General features: G+C 39.1%; 2 long non-coding RNA genes across 2 annotated transcripts in view; one reads left to right on the top strand and one right to left on the bottom strand.

Moving 5' to 3' along the window:
* The first annotated feature begins 850 nt into the window (after positions 1–850).
* LOC108449602 overlaps positions 851–9,786 on the top strand; it is a 19,094-nt gene continuing 10,158 nt past the window's right edge. Inside the window, exon 1 of the long non-coding RNA XR_001865831.1 lies at positions 851–1,130. This is a non-coding gene — a long non-coding RNA (uncharacterized LOC108449602). The remainder of the gene's footprint in view (positions 1,131–9,786) is intronic.
* The window catches only part of LOC108449603, a 3,276-nt gene continuing 2,550 nt past the window's right edge, over positions 9,061–9,786 (bottom strand). The window contains exon 2 of the long non-coding RNA XR_001865832.1: positions 9,061–9,786. This exon is cut by the window's right edge and continues 1,338 nt beyond it. This is a non-coding gene — a long non-coding RNA (uncharacterized LOC108449603).

The raw sequence follows: 9,786 nt of genomic DNA, 5'->3' as shown, positions 1-9,786 counted from the left end.
GGAACACCATCCTGGGCCTGGAAAAGCAAGTCCTTTGGAAGCATGGCACCCCTGAGAGAACTGAGTCTGACAATGGGACTCATTTTAATAACCTTATTAACACCTGGTCTAGAGAACATGGCATTGAGTGGGTGTACCACATCCCTTACCATGCACCAGCTGCAGGCAAAGTGGAACGGTGCAATGGATTGTTGACAATCACCTTGAAGGCACTGGGTGGGGGAACTTTCAAAAATTGGGAGCAGCATCTAGCAAAGGCCACCTGGTTAGTTAACACCCAAGGCTCCACCAATCAAGCTGGCCCTGCCCAGTCTGAGCCCCTGCATACAGTAGATGGGGATAAGGTCCCAGTAGTGCATGTCAGAGGTCTGTTAGGAAAGACTGTTTGGATTAATTCTGCCTCAAATACAGACAAACCCATCCATGGGTTTGTCATTGCTCAGGGACCTGGTTGTACATGGTGGGTAATGCAGAAAGATGGAACAACATGTTGTGTATCGCAGGGAGATCTGATTGTTGGGTTAGAGCCACGTGTGGAATGCCTGTCTACCACTGCTTGCAGAATGTCACTGTCACTGTTTGTACATAGCTGTATATATATATGTGTGTATTAATGTGTGGGCATAGAGTTAGAATATATTAATTTGGGCATTGACCCAACGATATGGGATAAGGGGTGGAATGTCTTGGGGTGACTTTATGATGTGTATCCCCTATTGCCTGCTCTATGCCCAGACATGAATCCTGTGCCTTTTCTGTAGCTTTAAGGCAGACCTTTAAGAGAGAGCGGGGGGGAAGCCAGTGGAATTCCTTCAGCGCTGTGTTCAAAAACAGAGATAAGCTCTCTGGCTTCTCCTGCCCAGCTGCTCAGCTTGGCTCTCTGCAGCAGGGAAGAGAGTGGCATTCTCCTACTTTCTAGTTAGCTTTTTGTTTGTTAGCTAAAGCAAGGAGTTTTCCTGGAACTTGGGTTTCTTTTTCTTCTCTTCTGGACTGTTCAACAACACCAAAACATCGGCCGGGAGACCTTACACCTCGACCAGGAGGGGCCCAAGCCAGCCCAGGTCCAAAGAGGAGAAAGCCACACCCACAAAGGACTCTGAAATCTACCCAGGTTCTCTCCACAGCAAGAGGTTTTATTATTTCGCATTATTCTTTTCCCATGCCTGCATCCACTGTGTTTGCTAAATAAATAGTTTTTTTCCTGTCACTTTCCACCAAGGAAAAATTCTTTCCAAACCTGGTGGGGGAGGGCTGGCTGTAACCTGCTTTCTATCAGGGGACGTTCATTTCAGACGTTGCTCCGAATTTGTCTGAAACTGGGACACAATCCCTGTGCATGAAAGAGAGTAAGGCAATTAATCTGATGTTCTTAGCTGGAAAGTAAAAGCTGTTGATGGCTAAAATATTCTTCTGGCAATACGGAATTTGCCAATGACCTCTTTAACTACATAGTGTCTGAAAGGACATGTCTGTGGTATCATGGCCAAGCCAGAGGGTAATTTTACAGTAGCTGAGAAATACCCATAAGAATGTTATGCACTGAAATCTTTATCAGGGACAAAAGAAGACAGGGAAAAATACTAGAATGTGACCACTGTGACTTAGTGCTTTCATAAATTTATTGCAAAAAGTGAAATTATTAGGTGATTTCATGTTCTCACATATACTTCAGCACAGGCAGATTTCGAAACTGAAAAAAACATTTAGGATTCTCCTTCAGAGGATGAAAGCTCTATGAGAAGGAAACTGATCCCACACACCTACATTTTCTGCCAGTATCTCAGAGTGGTTTCATTTTAGTCCTTAGTATCTTCCAGGGGCAATTCCTTTTTAAGACTGACTCTGTAAACATTATTAGTTAATGTTATTCTTCAGACCAGCTGCCTCTTCTTGTACTAAAGATTCCTGTGGGGAGAATGAGTTATGATTTTCAACCCAATTATGAGTACTTTTTAGCTCAATCACCTCATATACCAAAGTTTTTCCTTACCTGGTAACCCTAGTGCTCTTACGTTCTCATTTCATACCATACAACATGGCCAAAGTGTAGGAGCTGCACTTAGCCTGATTAGAAGAATATGTGGCTCAGTAAGGGCACAGCAGGTTTAGAGTAGAGAGTGCTGTTTTCTTTCTAAGATGGGATACTATAAGGAACACAGAGCTGTTACAACCTTAAATTAAATGTATAAAATTACAGCCCTACACCTACTGCCATTTTTTGTTACATTCATGATATGACTTGTGTCTAATAAAGCTTTCTAGAGTGATTACGTAGGTTAAAAACACGTTAAATGAGTAGGTGTCTTCAAAATAGATTAGACAGAATAGAATAGAATAGAATAGAATAGAATAGAATAGAATAGAATAGAATAGATAAACAACTATGAAGCTCCCAGCAAAATATTCTATACGATCCTTGAAATGGTTAAGTTAATGGTTAAGTTATAAGCTCTCATTTGAGAAAAATACATTTAAGAGTGCTCCAAATACCATAAAATGTTGTAACTACATATGTGTGAATGATTTATAAACCTCCAGAAAATAAAATGTTTGGTTTTCAGATGTTTTGCTCATAATGCCACATATTTTGGCACTCTAATTTTTCTCTTCTCCCAAACAGTAAGAAACTTTGCTGTTGTCTCTCTTGTAATAATTCACAATTCCCATTTGGTAAATTCAGATGCATCCAGAGTGGTCAGATAGCTCCATTAACTTCTCTCATTGTGGAGACTTCTAAGGTGATGTGACTATTCCCAGTAAGAATAATAATGTGAATAAGGATGTTATGAAACTTTAGTGTTATCATATCCCTAACCCTATTACCACTGAATCCAATCTGCATTTTAAACTATTTCTGGCTTCACTGCCACTGGCTATATTATCATCATTCCTATTTCAAAGTTCCCCTATACCTCAAGAATATGCACTGCAGATTAATGATAAAATTACCCTGTGGATCAGAGGGAAATACCAGTTAATTTTTCCAGCAAGTTGCTGACTAGTTGCAAGGCCTGAAGATAAAGAGTGGGCCTTATCAGGGGTCCAAGGGAAGTGAAACCCAGAAAAGCAGGTGTCTTTTGCTGACGTCTTATAGAGGACAAGAAGAAATGAAAGGCTTTGTCTATAACAGCAAATGAAATAGAGCTCTGGTACAGGCTCAAGCATAGAAATGTGGTCATCCATGCTGTTAGCACTCCAGCAGACTGTGAGCTGTGCTTTGAGACGAAGGGTAAAATAGCCTAGGGAAGCAACAATATGTGTTTCCTTTTTCCTTATGATATGCTAAAGACAGGACAGAGTTGACCTGACCAACTAGTATTTTTCTTATACAGAACTTGTGCCACTGTCTTTAACAGACACTTCTTCGGATTGAACCTGAGTGGGGTGCTGGTTCTGCCATTCAAGGTCACATCCAACCATATAATGGGTGATGCAGGAATGTGCAGAGATTAGGAGATTTACTACCATACCACATGTAATGAAAATGAGACCAAAGATAGGCCATGAACATCATGCAAAAGCAAGCTTTGGTGTGGAAGGCTCCAGTATCACCAGTTATTCAGCTTACAAAAGAGAAGGTGGATGAATGCCTTATCACTGTATGCATTTTCTTGTTAGTGAAAGAGACACCTGATAAAGGCATACCACAAAGTACATGCAGGTAGCATGCATTTTGAATTTAAACAAACTGGCCCAGAATACTATGTAGTTTTCTAGAAGGAATAGCAAGGATAGAAGGAATAGTTTTGGATTTGAGATTTCCTTGTGGGACTGGGACATATATCATTGAAATTTCACTTTTTCGAGGGCTGCAGAGGAGAAGAACCTGTATTAAAGTTTACATATCTATAGAAATGATGGAAATTGTGACAAAAGTCTAAAACCAACACAGTTTTCATCGTTTTCTCTGAAAGTCAGGATGTGAAGGGGTTTGGTTTGGCTTTGAGTTTGGTTTTTTTGTGTTTGGGGGTGGATGGGGGCTGTTTGTTTCCCTTAATAATGCACATATGTTCAGAAGTTTTCTAATTTTATGTTACTTTGCATTCTTGAGAAAGATGGAGTTTGTTACTACCTGTTATGTGTCTGTCTTTACCTTGAGCTGAAAGACTGGGAAGGATGGAACATGTTCTGCAGTAGAAGAACGTTTGTTCCAAGTGACTGGTTAATGAATCTTTCTCTCAGGTTCAAAGTCACTATCAGAAAAACAAAGAAACTGCTCATCTGTTCAGTTCGGTAGTGTTTTTAACTACTGAATCCTGGCCAAGGTGAAATCATCTTGAAGTATTTCACCAGAAACTGGTGGAACTTCTGTCTCATTCATAGTTCACTGTGGCTTACCTGTTCAATATTTTGAAGATCAGAATCTCCGAGACTAATCAAAGTCGTTTGGATTCCTATAGGAATTTCTGAGTGTAAGTTAATCTACTGAATACACAAAGTCCAAAATGATCTAAAGGTCTCCCGCAGCCTTAAGCTCTAAGTACCTGTTTAATTAATGGCCCCATCACTACCACATTCAAGTGTAAACCAGGCAGACAGTTGTGGTTTTACTCAGTTATGAACAAAATCTTTGCAAAAGCAACTGATGTCCCTTTGATTCACCTGTTTCCTGTCCTGAGGCTTTTTGCTTTCCAAGAAATGAGCCTCCAATATCCAAATAAGTCTGAAAAGTGATCATATTTCAGGCTACTTTTGTCCTGAGAGAAATCAACAAATTAAGAAAAAAATATTTCACATCCAGAAGAGAAGAATGAGAAAAAAATGGAAATATTACACTAATCCCTTGAAGAAAGACAGCAAACACACTTGTTCTTGAGCTAAAATCCCCTATATTTCATTAAAAAATGTGGATAGAATGCATTTGTCCAAAAAAAAAAAGCAAGTGGGAAAAGCAAGTGATCAGCATATTTCACAACTATGTAAAATATAATATTCCAGCTTTATTCTAAACTTCTTATGAACCTTCTTATTTAAGGTCCTTTACTATAAATAGTAAAAATACATTTCTTATATAATTTTAAACGAAGTAATATTGTGTAGCTATAATATAGTATATTTGGTGCATTTAGCTTTTGTCTGAAGACAGGTGCACACAGGAATCAGCTCTGCCTTCACTTCAATGCTTCATCAGGACCTCTTTGTGAACAGCTGGTGCTCAGAACTGTTGGTGAAGGAGCAGGAGAGGGCAGACATCTGCTGTGCTGCATGAGCAGAGAGAGCTTGCTCTTACAAATATCAGTTTTCTTACCACTGGAAGCAGCATAGATTTGTGTGACCATCTGCCCATAGTTTTGGTCCGCAAACAAACACTCAGACTTCCACCTTTAGTATGCACCTGAAAAATTGACATGAGGAACTCCACTCAAATGTCTCAAATAGTTTGTTTCCCACTCAGAATGCTAAGGTGTGGAAGAGTACTGTCAAAGTCCAACATCAAGACCTATCACAAGATCTTTAGCACTCAGTTTGCTGCTCTGATGTTACCAATGAAGACAAAAAAAAAAAAAACAAAAAACCCAAACAAACAAACAAACAAAAAAACCACTCCACTTTTTAAAGTGGTGACAATTAGATAGTGCTCAGGAGAGATTCAGAGAGAGCATAAGAAAGGCTACTAAACCAGGTTGCTTTTAGTTCAATATGCCTAAATTTTTGCTGCCTTACTTGACATGTGTGTTGTCTGCTGAGGCATGTCTAGGGCAGACAACAAAGCAGAGAAAGAGTGAAAATGCTACCTTTAGGTTTTATAAATTTGAGTATCCAGACTTTATTTGTGCCTTATAAATACACACTAAAGTCAGGATTGTTTCTTCCCTGTTTCCTTCAGAACTGCAGTAAGCATGGCTTTGGTGTAAGTCCGCAGTATTTTGCCTTTTCTATTTTCTATTATGTTCACAATAAGGTGCAAAATATGAGAAATGTCAGAAATTACAGTAGGACTAACATGTACCCAAGCTCTCTTGCTAAGTAAAGATACAGTGTATATACCGTGGAAAATCATTTATCAAAGGTAGGTTAAAGAAGTGATGTTATAGAAAGTTGATTTGCACAAAGTCCCTGGAAAATTTTATCATCATAAAGGTAGGTTAATGGATTTAAAGAAGTTAGGAAAAATCGATGCATTCTTTTTGTTAAAGCGGTTTACTGTGTTATGAATCTCAGGGAAAACATTGGAGATAAATTAAAGTCAGTAGCACTTGAGTGAAGGATGATTCTTACAAAAATGTCAGGTTGTGCTGACATTATAAGGTGAGCAGTGCTTGCACAGCTTTCCTATTTTCAGATGCTACACCCCCACACAAAGACAAGAGTCTGATTTTCATGTGTTTCAGGCACATGCTGAAACATATTTTTAGTCTCAGCCAGCCTTGTGTCAAATCAGTGAAGAGGAAGAAAAAAAACAGATAAAGTGGCCTAGATGTGGAATATAAATAAAAGGAATTGATAAAATAAGTTTAAAGCTTTTAAATAAAGCCTTAAACTAGTCAGTTTGGAGACAATAAATATTTTAATAGAAAATAAACCAATTTGTATTGTATTATATTCATATATCTGACTTCATGTATAGCTATGCAGAAGGACAAGGGAGATAAATAATCCATAATTAAATCAAAGCCATGGACTCATGGAATATCTGGGTGCATTTCATTGCAAAAAAAATCCATTTCTTTCTCCATAATTTCTTCAGTTTTTCAGAAAATAAGCTAGTCTTAGAAATAAAGAGAAGACTCCAGAACTTTTATAACTCTAAGTTGCTTTCTAGGATGCAGGTCATGTAAAAGTCTCAATAGAAGTACTGAATTTTAAGCAATTATAGCACAACAAGAAGAAGAGTTAATGTCTCTTGCTTAAGAGACTTAAAAAATTATGGAATAAAAAGATTGAATACAGGAGGAAAAAAATCTGAGAGGTCTTTCAGTCATTGTTATTAAACTGGTGAAGGACTTTGTGGGAGAAGTCATATGCTTCTGCAAAGTGAATGCAACACCGCACCTCTCACCCTGAGGGACATAATTTAGAAATCGGTATTGACCTACTGCCACAGCAGGTGACATTCAAGAAGACAGGCAAAGACCTATTTTTCTCCTCTGAAGGACAGCACCTCAAACATCAAAGTGATTCCTTTCATTCCACCCAGTCATCAGATAATAACCTGAATAAGAATTGGAGATAAAAATGATGTATGGATGCTCATCTGTATCTCCTCTTGACTCACAAAATCCGTTTCACCCTCAATATGGGCACACTTGTATATTGTAAAATTCCAAACTTAAGCACCCACAGGTTCTTTCTTACTTTTTTAGCCTTCTTTATTTATGTATTTCTGCCAGGTCCAAAGCACTCTCACTCACAGGAATTATTTTAAATTTGCCTAGATTCCCTTTCTATTAATAGCCACTTGATTCCCAGCCGAAGAACGAGGATTATTAAACGCTAAAATTAAGGGCTTCTCCATGGTATCACAGGAAGGTATAAATCTACACATACCTGCACTCCTGTTCTTCGTAAGCCCTCCATTAACCTGATACTTGCATTAGAAGATTTGAAGGACCAAAAAAACAAAAAAAAATTGTTTGGATAGGGACATTGCAGTGAGACTTAGGCTACCTCATCCAAGGACAGGTTATTAATACATCATGTTTTAAAAGCAGTCATGAGAGACAGCCTCATGTTGTGAAGGTATCAACATTACCCTAAACTCAGATTTCTTAGACAGTCTGTCCTGTCTCTGTGTGAATTCTGTTTAGAATGTAATCAGTTCTCATGGTCGGTGGCAGAATCTCAATGTAGCTGTCAGAGGTATCAGGTAGTACATATACTGACACTAAGGACCCATAAGCTTTAGGGATTCTCAATAAAGAGACTCAAGACTTTCAGCATTAACATACTGTACCAGCTGCAGTTTGCCAACATCTTCTTTATATCTTAATAGAATATCTCTATCATGACCAAACATAGCCTTGGCTAGGAGTATTTTATGATAGTTGGCTTTTTGGTAAACCTCTTCCACTTCTGGCATCTCTTACTCCTTTTCTAACCACTCTTCTCAGCTGACATAAGATAGTGATAACAGTTCTGGGCAAAAATTCAGTCTTCTTGGTCAGTGTCCCTTTCAATAGGTCCTTCAGGATTAATGGGAAGAAAATCTCCCATTTTGTTGTAGAGTCATAGAATGGTTTGGGTGGAAAAGGAGCTAAAGGTCATCTAGTTCCAACCTTCTTCCTTTTTCCCCACCATAGGCAGGGATGCAACCCACTAGATTATGTTGCTTAGGGCCCCATTCAACCTGGCCTTGAACACTTCCAGGGATAGGGCAACCACAACTTCTCTAGGCAGCCTTTTCCTGTGCCTCGCCACCCTCCAAGTAGAATAAATTTTCACATTTTGTTCCTGTTATGGACTGGGAAAATGAAAAGTAGAAACCATGACCCTTTGGGAAATGCCAGGCTTGTTGTAGTGGTAATAAACCCTTTGGAGCATACTCTGGGCTTAGATTTAGGATGTGGGGAGGAGTCTTGCAGCTGGGGTCAATGGATCTTCTTGAAACCATAAGGAAGTTGAGGAAAAGTTTTAGAATCTGTGTTAGTAAGTGATCCAAAACCAAAATCAAACCTAATCATCACAGAAAGAAAATCGTTGAGATACAGAAATAAATACGTTTTGAAACTAGAGATTTAAAAGCACATACTTTTTCTACATTGAGCTTGTTGACAGAAACATCAAGTTAGGAAAAAGTTCCATAAACTTACTACATGAGTCTGCTCTCTCAGACTCACAGATGAAAAGATCTATCTGGCTCTTTCCTGATTGTGTAACACACATGTCACTGGATCAGATGGTGACTATTGTAGTGTTTGTAGGAAATACAGATGAAAAAAATAAAATTTAATAAAATATCTTGCAAGATCTCATCACATTCGTCTTGGTTTGAAAGACAGGTGTCTGCTAAGGAAGGCAGGAGCCTCCCTTGGAATGGAAGATGCAACCCCCTTTCCCTCCGAATTATTATAATTTTGACATCAAGGGGCTTTCAGGCAAAGATATGGGAAACAGGAAAAATAGGAATAACAGTTCTTTACTGTTGATCACTGGCAGGGGAAAAAGGCAGGGGAAAAAACTGATTTAAACTGACAGAGTCATATACGACCTGGCCCTGTTAGTCAGGGTACCAGCAGCAGTCCAATAAGGTGGTGGCTGCAGTCCTCCTCAAGTGAATGGATGTGGTTCTGTTGAAGTGGTGACCCTGTGTAGAAAGATCTGGTCTTCCTCAGAAGGTCCAGTGGTAGGTATGTAGCTCTTGTCCTCTGGAAATCCAGTGGGAAAGGCTGCCTGTTGTCTTCAAAAATCACAGTTTATATCCAGGATGGGATGCTTGGTTTCTCCCTCTGGGTGGAGCATCTCACAAAGGAATGATGAGTCATGAGACAAGGCACTGATGGGCCATTAACAGGACATAGTCTTGAAGGAGGAGGCAGGGAGCACTGCCCCACCTGGTTTTAACAGCTCATGAAGATGGTGATAAAATACATGCTAGTGGGCACATCTTACATTGTAACCTAGGACAATATTGTAAATCTGGAGGTTATTGCACTGTTTCTCCATACTCCATCCTAGAGATCTTTTGTATTAGTGTACCATGTATCAAGGAAAAACTATCTCAAGAAAACCATCTAAGTAATCTGAGTAGGAAACTGAAAAGGAGGTGTCATCTAGAGAGTTTTGTCTCAAAATTTTGTCTTTTGACTCTTATTGAATTCTATTAAAAGTTATTCCTCCCCCCCACAC

The sequence above is a fragment of the Corvus brachyrhynchos genome, unplaced genomic scaffold, assembly GCF_000691975.1.
Source record: "Corvus brachyrhynchos isolate BGI_N302 unplaced genomic scaffold, ASM69197v1 scaffold28, whole genome shotgun sequence".
In the NCBI taxonomy this organism is placed as follows: Eukaryota; Metazoa; Chordata; class Aves; order Passeriformes; family Corvidae; genus Corvus; species Corvus brachyrhynchos.
The sequence above is the reverse complement of the archived record's forward strand: the minus strand, read 5'-3'. Positions and strand labels throughout refer to the sequence as shown.